We start from the raw sequence: 13,849 nt of genomic DNA on the forward strand, positions 1-13,849 counted from the left end.
TCAACCTGTTTCATAGAAGCTAGAGGGGTGGTATTATCCCTTCTTAGTGTCCCTTCTTCTGTAATAAAATGGCATCAAGAACTCTTTGTAAGGTAACAATAAATTAGCACGTTGTCTAGAATTAATATCTTTATTCTGGTTAAAAGTTAAGGATTATCTGACAAAAAGGATCACTTTGATTTTAAACGATCACTAGCTCTTTCCAGCAGATATAGGGTGGTAGAATCATTTATCTATTAAAATCATACCTGGTTTGTGACAATAGGGCCTTTTAAGCTACATTTTAAAAAGTGACTACCTATGACTTTGTTTTGTTTGCTTATTTCTAGGGTTTTATTTTTAAGTACTCTCCACACCCAAAACAGGGCTCAAACTTACAACCCTGAGATCAAGAGGTACAGGCTTCACTGACTGAGCCAGTCAGGGGCCCCTGGATTTATTTTATATTGGATTCCTTACCAATTATTAGCACATTTGCTTAAAAAAATAAGTGATCTAGCTATAGATAGAAGATAATCCTTCATTGAGAAGGGAAAATCCTTGTTTTAGCAAGACAGCAAGACCCTTTTTCTTGGATACTTTATGCCAGAGCAAGTCCACAGAAAAGACAATTTCATTTGTTTTCCAGGATGCTGCAATGGTTTGGGATGAGTGGAAGGATCATAGACTTTTATGTTGGGTCCTTGACCGCTCACACCTCCTGCCCACTCTAATACCAGTACTTCTAGTATTAAAATAGTGGAGCAGAGAGCCTGGGCATTGGTGCAGACGCTGTTCCATGTTTGTGGGCTATCTATGGGACTAGCTTGCAGGGTTGAGCTGGGTAGCTCTCCTCTGGACTTAGAGGCAGAGTTCTGTTTGTTCTCACAAACCATCTAAGGGTAGATTCATACCAGGGAATTCTCATGGTATGAGCTTTGAGAGGTGGTTCTGGCCACAGTGTAGAGGAACTTCAGAAGAACCTTGTTTCACTCCATACCAGAGCTGGCCTTGGTTTTAAAGTGATTAGTGAAGCTCAGGGCTAGATGCTTTGCATTAGCATCACTTCTTCTCTAAGAACATTCTTGACTATAAGAAATACCATCTATCCGTACCCACCAGTGTGGGTTAGGGACAAGCCGAACAATGAGAAGGGCATGAATGGTGTGTGAGAGTGAACTTCATGGCCTTTTAGAAGAGATTTATGCTCAGAATGGAAACAGGAAATAAAAGGGAAGAAAGTCAAGGACATGGTTCCTTTCTAGCATATACTCCAATGTTGTTAAAGAAACTGAGGGACTCTTCTTCCCAGCCAGAATCAGGTTGAAGCAAAGCCTCCCTCCAAAGTGGAGAAACTGTCCTCGAGTAATCTGGGAATTCCAGCTCAGGTTGCAGGTTTTCACTAATCCAGGGTCCTGCTAAGACAAAGGGCCCGGGACTGGCATCTTTCTAAGGGGGAACTTGTTTCAGTTGGTTTGCAGACAAAGCAGGAGACACTAACAACTGAGGGGCCACGCTCATTGCTCTTTGGCAGGGAAGCCAGGGAGGAACAGGGTGGTTTGAGAACATGACAGTGCACAAATACCCTTTGTGAAGTCCCGAGCCCCATGGCCAGTGCAGAGAATGGTCTTTTTGGGTTGTCCCCGTGGGAACTGTTTTCCATGGAAGATAGTATGACAGAGCAACGGTTTTTGTATGTTCAGATAGGGGTGATTCTGAAAATAGGGTTTTATTTAAAGTCTTTAAAGAATATTTTGTGTCTACTCTGTGGAAAAAGAAAATGGACAAAAAAAATCAGTCAAGAACGGAGTTCTCAAAATTTCCACCCATTCAAGTCTTCGAAGAAGGGGGAAACTGATGAACACAACTTTATTAACATTTATCAAGAAGAGAAAATGGAAAATGGCATTATTTTCTTTGTAACAGCTAATGAGCTAATAGTTTTCTACTTAGGAAACTAATCACTTTCTTAAAAATGGGGAAGACCACCTCTAGCTATAGAGAGAAGGAACCAACTTGTAGATGTTACAAAGATAATAAGAGAGGTGAGGCAGAAGCCCAAGTTTCCTTCCAGTTGTTCTGGGAGCAGAATATCACCTTGTTAGTCAATCAGTATCTTTTTTTTTTCAAAGCTTTCTCCATATACAAAGCACTATTATTTTAAGGCTATATTTTAAAACGTTTTGTTTTGTTAAAACAAACTTTAAATATAACTGTATGCTTACCCATTCTATTTTAAGTCTTCATTGGGTTGCAGTATCATTTCCAAACAATGATAAATATTATAAATATTATACTTTCAAAAAAATGCCAGTTCTCTTTTTTTGAGATATAATTGACAAATAACATCATAATAGTTTCAGGTATACAACAGAATGAGTCAGTATGTGTACATATTGAGAAATCATGACCACAATAAGTCTAGTTAATGGCCACCATTACACACGTTGGAAAATCTTTTTTCTTATGATGAGGACTTTTAAGTCTACTCTCTTAGCAACTTCCAAGTATCAATTACAGTATGATAACTGTGGTCACCATGTCCAGGACTTATTTATTTTATAACTGAAAGTTTGTATCTTCTGACCACCTTCATCCATTTCACATATCCCTACCCGCTACCTCTGGCAACCACCAATCTATGCCCTGAAAGATATGGCAGTTCTGAAATTTGTTTCAGTCAATGACCATTTCTATCGTAAACCTACAAGAGGAACATGAAAAGGGAGATGTGGCCTGTAAAAGTCAATGACCAGAAAATACACACTTTGCTTAGAGATGGTTACCCTTTCATGAGAAGCCAGTGAGGCAGACGTACGACTCCTGGTCACCTGTGGCTTATCTACCAGATGATGACTACCCAGCCCTGCCCGAACCCCCAGCTTCCTTCTGTCTAACCCATCCAGGTTCTGCACCTGAATGAGGCTCAGGGAAGAGCTGAGAACGTCTGCTTCACACATCACTTAACAGAAAAACAACAGCAGCAGTAGCAACAACAACAAAAAACTAAAAATATAAATACAATGAATTTTTTTGGGGGGGTGACTAGGTCAAAATTTGCTTCTTTATAAACATACCTATATTCTAAAACTGTATTTTAAAAAGATCCTAGGGGTGCCTGGGTGGCTCAGTCGGTTAAACATCTGCCTTGGGCTCAGGTCATGATCCCAGGGTCCTGGGATGGAGCCCCATGTTGGTCTCCGTGCTCAGAGGGAGCCGGCCTCTCTCCCTTTCCTACCTGCTTATGCTCTCTCTCGCTATCTCTGTCACTATCTCTCTCAAATTAATAAATAAAATAAAATCCTTTAAAAAATTAATAAAAAAAATAAAAAGATCCTATTTTTAAACTATCCGTACCACTGCTCCTCTAATCTTGTGCTTACTGCAGAGGTAGCTGGACTTCATAGAGCATATATGGTAACACATATAGTATGTAACATACTTAATAGCATATATAATAACATATTGTAACAAATGCCATGTCCTCCCAGGTTGGAAGGGACTCTTTGTAGCTGTAATAAACTAGGAGTGGAGTGGCAGAGTATCACTTGTTAAAGGAGAACAGATTAGTGGAAATTGTCTATTCAGATAGACAATGAGGGTAAACACATCCAAGGTTTGTGTTAACTGCACCACCACAGCCTGAACAGTGTCTTCTCAGCCACTTTCTGCTTCCACTCCATCATCAAGCCCTGTTCCTTCTACCCCTGCAATGGCTCTCTAATATGTTTCCTTCTTCCCATTTCTGTTGTCCAACTACCATTTCAGGAATTTTCATTTATTTTTCTAAATTCCTACTGCAGTACCTTTCATACTAGTAGGCTTGCCTCTGGTTCCTTTGTTTTTAATTCTTCTTCCATATGACACACATGATGTCCCTTGATGGGACAGCATGGTCTCACAAACTGGAGGAGAGGTAGGCTGGGGGGTGGGGTAACTGGGTGATGGGTATTAAGGAGGGGACATGTGGTGATGAGCCCTGGGTGTTATACACAAGTAATGAATCATTGACTGTTACATCAAAAACTAAAACTTGGCTAATTGAATTTAAATTAAAAAATGAGAAAAACTTAAGAAAAAGAAAGAAAGATGAGCTATTACAATGAATACCACAAAAATACAAAGGATCATAAGAGAGTACTATGAGCAAGTAGAGGCCAACACCTTGGACAACCTAGAAGAAATGGATAAGTTCCTAACAACAACATAGAAAGACTGAACTGTGAAGGAAAAAAAAATCTGAATAGACTGATCACTAGTAAAAACATTGATTTGATAATCAAATCATCCCAACAAAAACAAATAGCCCAAGACCAGACTGTTTCACTGAGGAGTTCAACTGGACAGTAGATGAAGAATTAATACCAACCCTGTGTCAAGTTGTTTAAAAAATAGGAGAGAAGGCTGTATGTCCAAACTCATTTTATGAAGGCAGCATTGCTCTGCTGCCAAAACAAGACAAAGACACTACCAGAAAAGGAAAGGCCAATATCCCTCATGAACAGAGATGCAAAAATCCTCAACAAATTATTGGCAAAATTAACTCAACAATACATCAGGAGAGTCACACAATAGGATCCAGTGGATTTATTTCAGGGATGCAAGGATGATTCCACATCTGCACGTCCACCAATGGGATACACCACCTTAACAAAATAAAAGATAAAAATCCTAGGATTTTACAGTAGATGCAGAAAGAACACTTGACAAGATTCAATATGCATTTATGATAAAGACTTTAAACCATCTGGGTATTGATTGAACATACCTCAACCAAACAAAGGCCCTATATGAAAAGCCCACAGCTGACATTATACTCGAGGGTGAAATGCTAAAAAGTTTTCTACATGATCAAGAACAAGATAATGATGCCCACTCTTACCACTTTTATTCATCATAGTATTGAAAGCCCTTGCCAAACCATTTAGACAAAAAACAAAACAAAAAAAGATATGAAATCTAAATAGGAAAAGAAAATGGTCACTCTTTGCAGATGACATGACACCATATGTAGAAGTCCCTAGACTACACACACACACACACACAGACACACACACACAGCCTGTTAGAATAAACAAATTCAGTAAAGCTGTAGGATACAGTGTCAATATACAGAGACCTGTTGCATTTCTTCTTTTAAAAGAATGTATTTATTTGACAGAGATAGAGAGAGAGAACACAAGCAGGGGGAGCAGAGGAGGGCCAGGAAAAAGCAGACTCCCTGCTGAGCAGGGAGCCCAATGCTGGACTCATTCCCAGAACCCCAGGATCATGACCTGACCTGAAGCCAGACACTTAACTGACTGAACCACCCAAGTACCCCAACTTGTATTTCTATATACAGATACCAAACTTTCACAAAGAGAAATTAAGGAAGCAATGCCACTGACAGTTGCATCAAGCAAAGAAAATCTAAGAATAAAAGTAACCAAGAATGAGAAAGACCTGGTATACTGAGTGCATGGTGGAGAAGGAAGGAAAAATATGCGTGTGTTGGTGGGTGAATGTATGGACCAAAGATCCGGAAGATGACACAAATAAATGGAAGCATACACCATGCTCATTAACTGAAAGAGTTAATACTGTTAACATGTCCACTGTACCCAAAGCAATCTACAGATGTGATGAAATCCCCATCTGAATTCCAATGGCATGATTCAAAGAAATAGAAGGCAAGGAGTGCCTGGGTGGCTCAGTGGGTTAAATCCTCTGCCTTCAGCTCAGGTCATGATCCCAGGGTCCTGGGATTGAGCCCCGCATCGGGTTCTCTGCTTAGCAGGGAGCCTGCTTCCCTCTCTCTCTCTGCCTGCCTCTCTGCCTACTTGTTATCTCTCTCTGTCAAATAAATAAAATCTTAAAAAAAAAAAAAGAAATAGAAGACAATCCTAAGATTCGTATGGAATCACAAAAGACCTCAAACACCCAAAGCAATCTGGATAAAGAAGAAGAGAGAGAGAGCCCAAGATGGCAGAGGAGTAGGAGATCTTAATTTCATCTGGTCCAAGGAATTTAGCTAGATAGCTATTGAACCATTATGAAAACCTGTAAATTCAAGATCAAAGAAAAGAATAGCTGCAACTCTACATACAGAAAAGCAATCACTTTCCACAAGGTAAGAGGTACAGAAAAGTGAGTCTAAGTCTCTAGGCGGGAAGATAAACCGTGGAGGGAGGGATCCTCCATCAGCCAGCTACCACCAAGTGCTAGGGGCAGCAGAGCACAAAATCGGAACTTTTAGAAGTCTGCTCTGGTGAGGGACATTGCTCTGGCAGCAAAGCAAGGGGTGGAACCCTCAATGGGACAGTATGTTCTCAGGATCCTTGGGGTCCCAGGAAGACTAGGGGTGCTTGAGGGCAGCAGAGCCCCCAGGTATTGGAGCAGGGAAGCCAGCTGTATAGAGTGAGCCAAGGAGTGGGCTCTAAGCTGGAGGTTGCCATAAACTGTGATCCACAGTGCAGTCTGGCCACTCTTCTTTGAGAAGGGGCCCAAGAAGTGGCACAACTGGAGAGAACCCCCTCTGGAGAGAGCCCCCTTCTTCCCCCAGGAGGAGTGGTGCCTGAGCATGCTGCAGGAATCTGCTGGGTTTGGAGACCCCAAACAGGGTCGTGGGCCAGAGATAAGAGATGTTTGATCACAGGACCAGTTAGCACGGAGTGCAGACAGAGACCAGGGAGACACGAAGGATCGACCGCTCTTCTGTGAGGCACACTGAGGAGTGGGGCCCCAAGGTCTCAGCTCCAGGGCCAGAGATTGGAAGGCAGCCATATTCATTCTTGTCCCAAAAGATTGGGATCATTTCTTGCATATTATCAGACCACAATGCTTTGAAAATGGAACTCAATCACAAGAGGAAATTTGGAAAGAACTCAAATACATGGAAGCTGGAGAGCATCCTACTAAAGAATGAATGGGCCAATCGGTCAATTCAAGATGAACTTAAAAAATTCATGGAAACAAATGAGAATGAAAACATAACTGTTCAATATCTTTGGGATGTAGCAAAGGGGGTCCTGAGAGGGAAGTATATAGCACTATAAGCTTTTCTCAAGAACCAAGAAAGGTCTCAAATATATACCCTAATCCTACACCTAAAGGAGCTGGAGAAAGAGCAGCATAGAAAGCCTAAACCCACAAGGAGAAGAGAAATAATAAAGATTAGAGCAGAAGTCAATGAAATAGAAACCAAAAGAACAGTAGAACAGATCAATGAAATAGGATCTGGTTCTTTGAAAGAATTAATAAGATTGATACACCCCAGATTTCTCCAGAAGAAAAGAGAAAGGACCCAAATCAATAAAATCATGAATGAAGAAGGCGAGATCACACCCAACACCAAAGAAATACAAACAATTATAAGAACATAGGATGGCAACTCTATGTCAACAAATCATGGAGTCTCGAAGAAGTGGATGCATTCCCAGAAACCTAGAAATGACCAAAACTGAATCAGGAAGAAAAGGGAACCTGAAGAGCCCCATAATCAGCAAGGAAATTGAAGCAGTCATCAAAAATCCCCCAGGAAACAAAAGCCCAGCACCAGCCAGATGGCTTCTCAGGGGTATTCTACCAAACATTTAAAAAAGATTTAATAGCAATTCTTCTAAAACTTTACAAAAACAAAACAAAACAAAAAAACAAAAACAAAAACAAAAAAACCTGGAAGGAAAACTTCCAAACACTTTTGATGAGGCCAGGATTACCTTGATCCCAAAACCAGACAAAGACCCCACCCAAAAGGAGAATTACGGACCAATATCCCTGATGAATATGGATGCAAAAATTCTCACCAACATATAGCCAAAAGGATCCAACAGTACATTAAAAGGATGGTTCACCACGACTGAATCAAATTTATCTTACACATCTGCATGACTTAATGTAGTTCTCCATAGGACTCTACTAGTGTAAGTTATGAAAAGAAAATCTGAAATAGATTCCTGGAATCTTATCACGTAAATTATGAACAGCAATGACACTTGGCTGGCCCCTGTGATGGTTGCTGAGTTGCAATTACAAAGTCATGATTATTTGGAAGAACAATGGATATTTTTGTTTCTTCACTCAGGCTTGTGACTCTATCCACTACATGACTCTTCTACTTTGGCATTTTTTTATACATAACCTATTGTTTATTTTTCAGATTATAGTAGGCAATCGTGCTTATTGGACAAATCTATAAACTCCAGGAAGAAAGTCAAATTGCCCATACCAATACCTAGAGATATCTATTGCTCACATTGCCATATTTTATAAACATGTACACACTGTTTGGTGGTATGTTATTTTCCACTTTCATATTGTGACATTTTTCTATCTCTTTAAATAATCTTCCATGTACTTTTTAAATGACTGCATGGTGCTTTATCATGGGCTATCTCATAACTTAGTTAAGCATTATCCTACTTTTGAGGATTCAGGTTGTTCCAAAGTTTTTCAATTGTAAATAAATAGTATAATAAAAATTTTGGTGCTGTTCTTCTTTCCACGTTTGTTCTTGGGAAACACCTCCAGAATGGAATTGCTGGGTCAAAGGGCATGTACTTTTTATTCTCTAGAAAACTTGTATAAATTTATACCTCCTGCACCCTTGCCAAAATATTGGGTATTGGTAATTGAAAAAGAATCTTACTCAAAAAGATGAAAAATGATATCTTCATTTAATTTGGATTCTTTTCCATTCCACTTGCAAATGATCCCAAAGATGAATTAGAGGGTAGAGAGCAGAAGTAAGACATGTATGAAAGGATAATGTGTTATTTTGACAAGCTTTTTAAATTCTACCTCTGCCCCTATTAGCCTACCAGGAATAAAACAAACAAATCCAGACCTGTAATAGCTTGTTCTATAATTTATTGACAAATAGTACAGAATAATTTATTTTCAAGAGGTATTCTTGCTAATGCCCTGTCCTGCCTTTGACTGTGCGCGGCACACCTCAGAGCCTGGATGGGGCTAAGGAGGCACTTCCTAGTCAAGGTGGAGACCCGTCTAAACTCAGGCCCAGAGGCACATTAGCAGTGATGATGGTTCATGACCTTCACTTGGAGGCAGCGGCAGGATTAGCCCGTTTTTTGCTCCCACGTTTGTGTGAGCTGGAAGGAATTGGCCTTATTGTTACTGTGGAGTGTCTGCCACTGTTCTCACTCGGTTTTGTGGATCTGACAACTGTATGCTTTTAGGTAAGCTTCGGTCAAGTGTCTTTATTCAATTAGGGGGAAGTTATTGGTCTCTAACAGGCAGTTGCTCATGAAAGAAATGGAAAATGTAAAAACCCTTATTACCAGTAGCTGGCAACTTCTCACAAGAGATGAAAATATCAATTTTTTACTCTGTTTTGTTGAAATATCGGAGACAGTTCAATTTACAATTAGAAAACCAGTCCCGGGCGCCTGGGTGGCTCAGTTGGTTAAGCGACTGCCTTTAGCTCAGGTCATGATCCTGGAGTCCCAGGATCGAGTCCCACATCAGGCTCCCAGCTCCACGGGGAGTCTGCTTCTCCCTCTGACCTTCTCCTCGCTCATGCTCTCTCTCACTGTCTCTCTCTTCTCTCAAATAAATAAATAAAATGTTTAAAAAAAAAGAAAGAAAAAGAAAACCAGTCCCTACCCCTGAAAAACAAACAAGCCAACCCAGGCAAATGAAGTGAATGGATTTCTTCTTCCCTGAAACTGGGCAGGCTGGCCCTAAGGAGAGAGATCACATGCTTCTCGTTGGGCAGATGCTCTCACTGACTTCAGTTCATCCCTCCAGAGCACCGCACAAATGTGAGGCATTTTCTGTGAATAAGGAAGGACCCTTGACAACACAAGCAGGCTATCAAGCCCCAAATGCTGAAAGCCTCAGTTAAGCAATTTACAGAAGAAATTATTGTATATAGTTTTACCACGAGAGACTATTGTCATTCTTTGTAAAGATACACCTTTTTCTTATAAGGCAATCTCTTTGGACATCAAAATTTTTCCTTTTAAATGGCAGTGTAATTCTACCAAATTGTTGATATTTCTACTCATCCATGCAGATTGACTTACCTCCTAGTTTGTATATAACATGGCAGCCATAGACATGAGTGAGAATGGATTCCAGCATGTGCAGACAGTGGAAATGGGTAGGGACACGTGGGCAGCAAAAACACATGGATTCCACCGGTAATATGTATAGAACGTGATTTTAACAGAAATACAGAACCGCTAACCTAACATTGTAGGCATTCATAGCCCTTCCAAACAATGGCTCATGAAATCTCTAGATACCTATGATAGAGATGTTTATTGTTTTTTAAATTTTTAATTTAAATTCTAATTAGTTAGCATACAGTGTAAATAATATTGGTTTCAGGAGTAGAATTCAGTGACTCATCACTTGGCTGCTTATTCTTAGTAGAGCAGATTGGCTATATAATCCTTAGACACTAGATGGCGCCATAAGATATTCCTATGTTAGTATATCGGCGCTCTGGAGTGATACTGGTTCAAACCCAAGCTTGAGGTTGAAAATTTCTATTAAGGAAAAGGCAGTGTTTATAAAGTCAACATTTTCTTTTTACTTTCATGAAGTCTTCATATAATCTTCAAAAATGGACTAGAGACATACATGTTACATAGGCATTTTACATGTCCTATACACTGGGCTGTGAAAGTGTCCTTAAGGGATAGGTTCACATTTGCCTGGGCAAGTCTGTGCCACATCTGATCCCACACTCTTATGGGGCGGAGGTGTGATGTCTGATTCTTTAGGACCGAGTCTTCTTCTACCAAAAGACCTTTCATGCTGTGTCCCTGAGCCCGAAAATGTGAGTGGGTCAGTTTCTAAGCTAAGATTAGAACTTGAAAGACTCCCAGTCTTGGGATGGGGTGGCCTTTTGTGACTCCTGGATTTGCACGGAAAAATCTCTCAGTTGAGCACCCCATCCCCTCCATATTGAGGGGACTATCATCTCACAGAAGCTCAAAGCTCACATCCAACCTGAGTCTCTAGTTCAGCTCAAAGATCCAGAGGCCTCTCTCGCTTTGCTTCTGCTCACTGCCCTGGCGGCCGCTTCTGGCTTTGATTAAAATGTGCTCGAGAAGTGTTTCACACCCTTTGCACTCAGGCGTGTATTCTAAACACTTCCCTCTTATAAGATCTCCAGAATTTTCATGTTTTCAGAAGAGTGATTCCGGTCCCCTCCCCCATTATCTCAGTCCACCATTTAGACTGGAAGTCCTTTTTTGCCATTTGAAAAAGAAACACCCTTGAGATAGATAAATGAGAAGGAGGTAAAGGAAATGATGGTGTTCTCAGGTGGCGTGAGCTTTGGTTTCCAGGCCTCTCCAGCCTGGGTTATCCCAATCAGGAGGTTGTCAGCTGTGAAGGATGGCCCTGCAGCACTTTCTTTTCTTGAAGGTGAAACAATTTTCCCGAAATTCCCACCTTGTCTAAGGTTACACGTTGGCAGAAAATGCAAGTTTTATGCTTTCCTCAAACACTCTCCTCTTACAATTCTGCCTCCCATCCATACTGATATGACCACTTAGGTTAAGCAGTCTCACTTGTGAGTCCTCAGAGTGTGTGCTCTTTGTGGCTGCCAAGCCAGCCAGAGGCTTACATAGAATGTGTACCAGACAATGCCAACATATTCTCCATTATTGCCACTTGCTCAGGGACCCATGGCAAAAGGCGCCACCAGTACCCTCTTTTGAATAGTCTCTCCTTTCACCAACCCAGTCCCCACATTCCACCTCACATCAATCTGATCCCCATGCCCTGACCTCCTGGTCTCCAAAAGTTACAATATGAGATTGAAATTGTTTTATGAGAAAAGAGAGAGGAAAGAAAACTTTTAGAGATGATGTTTATGTTTATGGTAGTGTTTATGATGGTGGTTTCACAGGTGTATACTTGGGCTCAATACATTAAATGTGGACAGTTTCTTTTGCCTGTCAAGGATAACCTAAATTAAAAAAAAAAAAAAGAGTGTTCTTTGGGAATTCACTAGTAGGAGAGTCATTTTAATGAAGATATCTTTAATCCAATGACATCAATTTGTACTTTAAAAGTATCCCTTAGAAACAGTCTCCCCTCTCTCAGTTCATGTAGACATCTACAGGATGCTATCGTCAGCAGCAGATTAACCAAAGCTTGAATTGAAAGCTGCTGAGAGGGGCACCTGGGTGGCTCAGTGGGTTAAAGCCTCTGCTTTTGGCTCTGGTCATGATCCCAGCGTCCTGGGATCAAGCCCTGCATTGGGCTCTCTGCTCAGCGGAGAGCCTGCTTCCTCCTCTCTCTCTGCCTGCCTCTCTGCCTACTTGTGATCTCTGTCTGTCAAATAAATAAATAAAACCTTTAAAAAAAGAAAGAAAGAAAGCTGCTAAGAGCAGGCATTTCCGATAATTCAGTGGTAGAGTCTTTCTGGTCGTGTGTGTATCTGTTTTTGTATTGAACTTACTCCTCTTCCTGTTTTGGTGTTTTTTTTTTTTTTTTTTTTTTAAAGATTTTATTTATTTATTTGACAGAGAGAGATGGCAAGTAGGCAGAGAGGCAGGCAGAGGGAGAGGGGGAAGCAGGTTACCGGCTGAGCAGAGAGCCTGATATGGGGCTTGATCCCATGACCCTGAGATCATGACCTGAGCCGAAGGCAGAGGCTTTAACCCACTGAGCCACCCAAGCATCCCTGGAATAAAATTTTTTTTGAGCCCAAGTTAGGACAGCTGCCCAGAATACACAATCTTCACAGAGAAGAGGATGCTCCAGGGAAGGAACATTTGGTGCAGGACTAAATACGTTTTTTTTTTTTTTTAAACATAAAGAGTTACATATTGTTATAACACAGGACACTCCAGAAAGTTAAAGACTTTCTCTTATGTTTACAGTGTGCATAAGAATCTGTGACTTCAATCTTATGGGAACCGGGAGGGTCTTTCTTTTTTTTTTTTTTTTTTTTTTCTTTCCTTCATGCTTGGAATGCTCCTTCTTGGTTATTTTTTTTCAATGAAGCAGGTGTACAGTGTATGCCCAGGGCAGAAATTGAGCCCATGCTTTGACATTTTGGGGAATCTTTTTTACCTTGGTAAAAGTATAGTTTCCCTGGGAGGCCCGGAGCAGGGCCCAGAATATGAAAAGTTGAAAATCAGGATGCCTAGGCGGTTCAGTAGGTTAAACAACACACTTGATTTCAGCTCAGTTCGTGATCTCAGGGTTGTGACCTGAAGCTCCGTGTCAGACTCCGTGCTGGGTGTGGAGCCTGCTGAAGATTCTCTCTCTCCCTCCGCCCCTCCTTGCTGCTCTCTTTTCCCCCCAAAAATGAAAAGAAAAAAAGTGGAAGATTCTTGTATTTTATCATCTCTGTAGTCTCTTTTCCCATGTTTCTTTCTCACATTCCTTTTATGTGTAACTATCTTTTAACTTGAATAATAATCACCTATTTAAGGAGTGATTAAATGTAACAAATATTTTCTTTATTTTTTTTAAAGGTTTTATGTCTTTTTTTGACAGACAGAGATCACAAGTAGGCAGAGAGGCAGGCAGAGAGAGAGGAGGAAGCAGACTCCCCAAGCAGAGAGCCCGATGCGGGGCTCAGTCCCAGGACCCTGAGATCATGACCTGAGCCGAAGGCAGAGGCTTAACCCACTGAGCCACCCAGGCGCCCCCAAATATTTTCTTTAAATAAAAATTAAAAAAGGTGAGTTTTGTTCAGTATCTCTGAAATACCTCTTTGCATTTGCATATCTATACACATAGCTAAATGTATACATAAGCCATGTGTACAGCTGGCATCTTGGACCAACAGCTGGCCCCTTTTTGGTGGGACATTCTCTCTGCTCTTGACTGGTTAACAACTGCTCACTGTCCCTGCCTCAATTTAAATGTCCTTTTCCGAGAGACCTGCTGAGAA

The sequence above is a fragment of the Lutra lutra genome, chromosome 4, assembly GCF_902655055.1.
Source record: "Lutra lutra chromosome 4, mLutLut1.2, whole genome shotgun sequence".
In the NCBI taxonomy this organism is placed as follows: domain Eukaryota; kingdom Metazoa; phylum Chordata; class Mammalia; order Carnivora; family Mustelidae; genus Lutra; species Lutra lutra.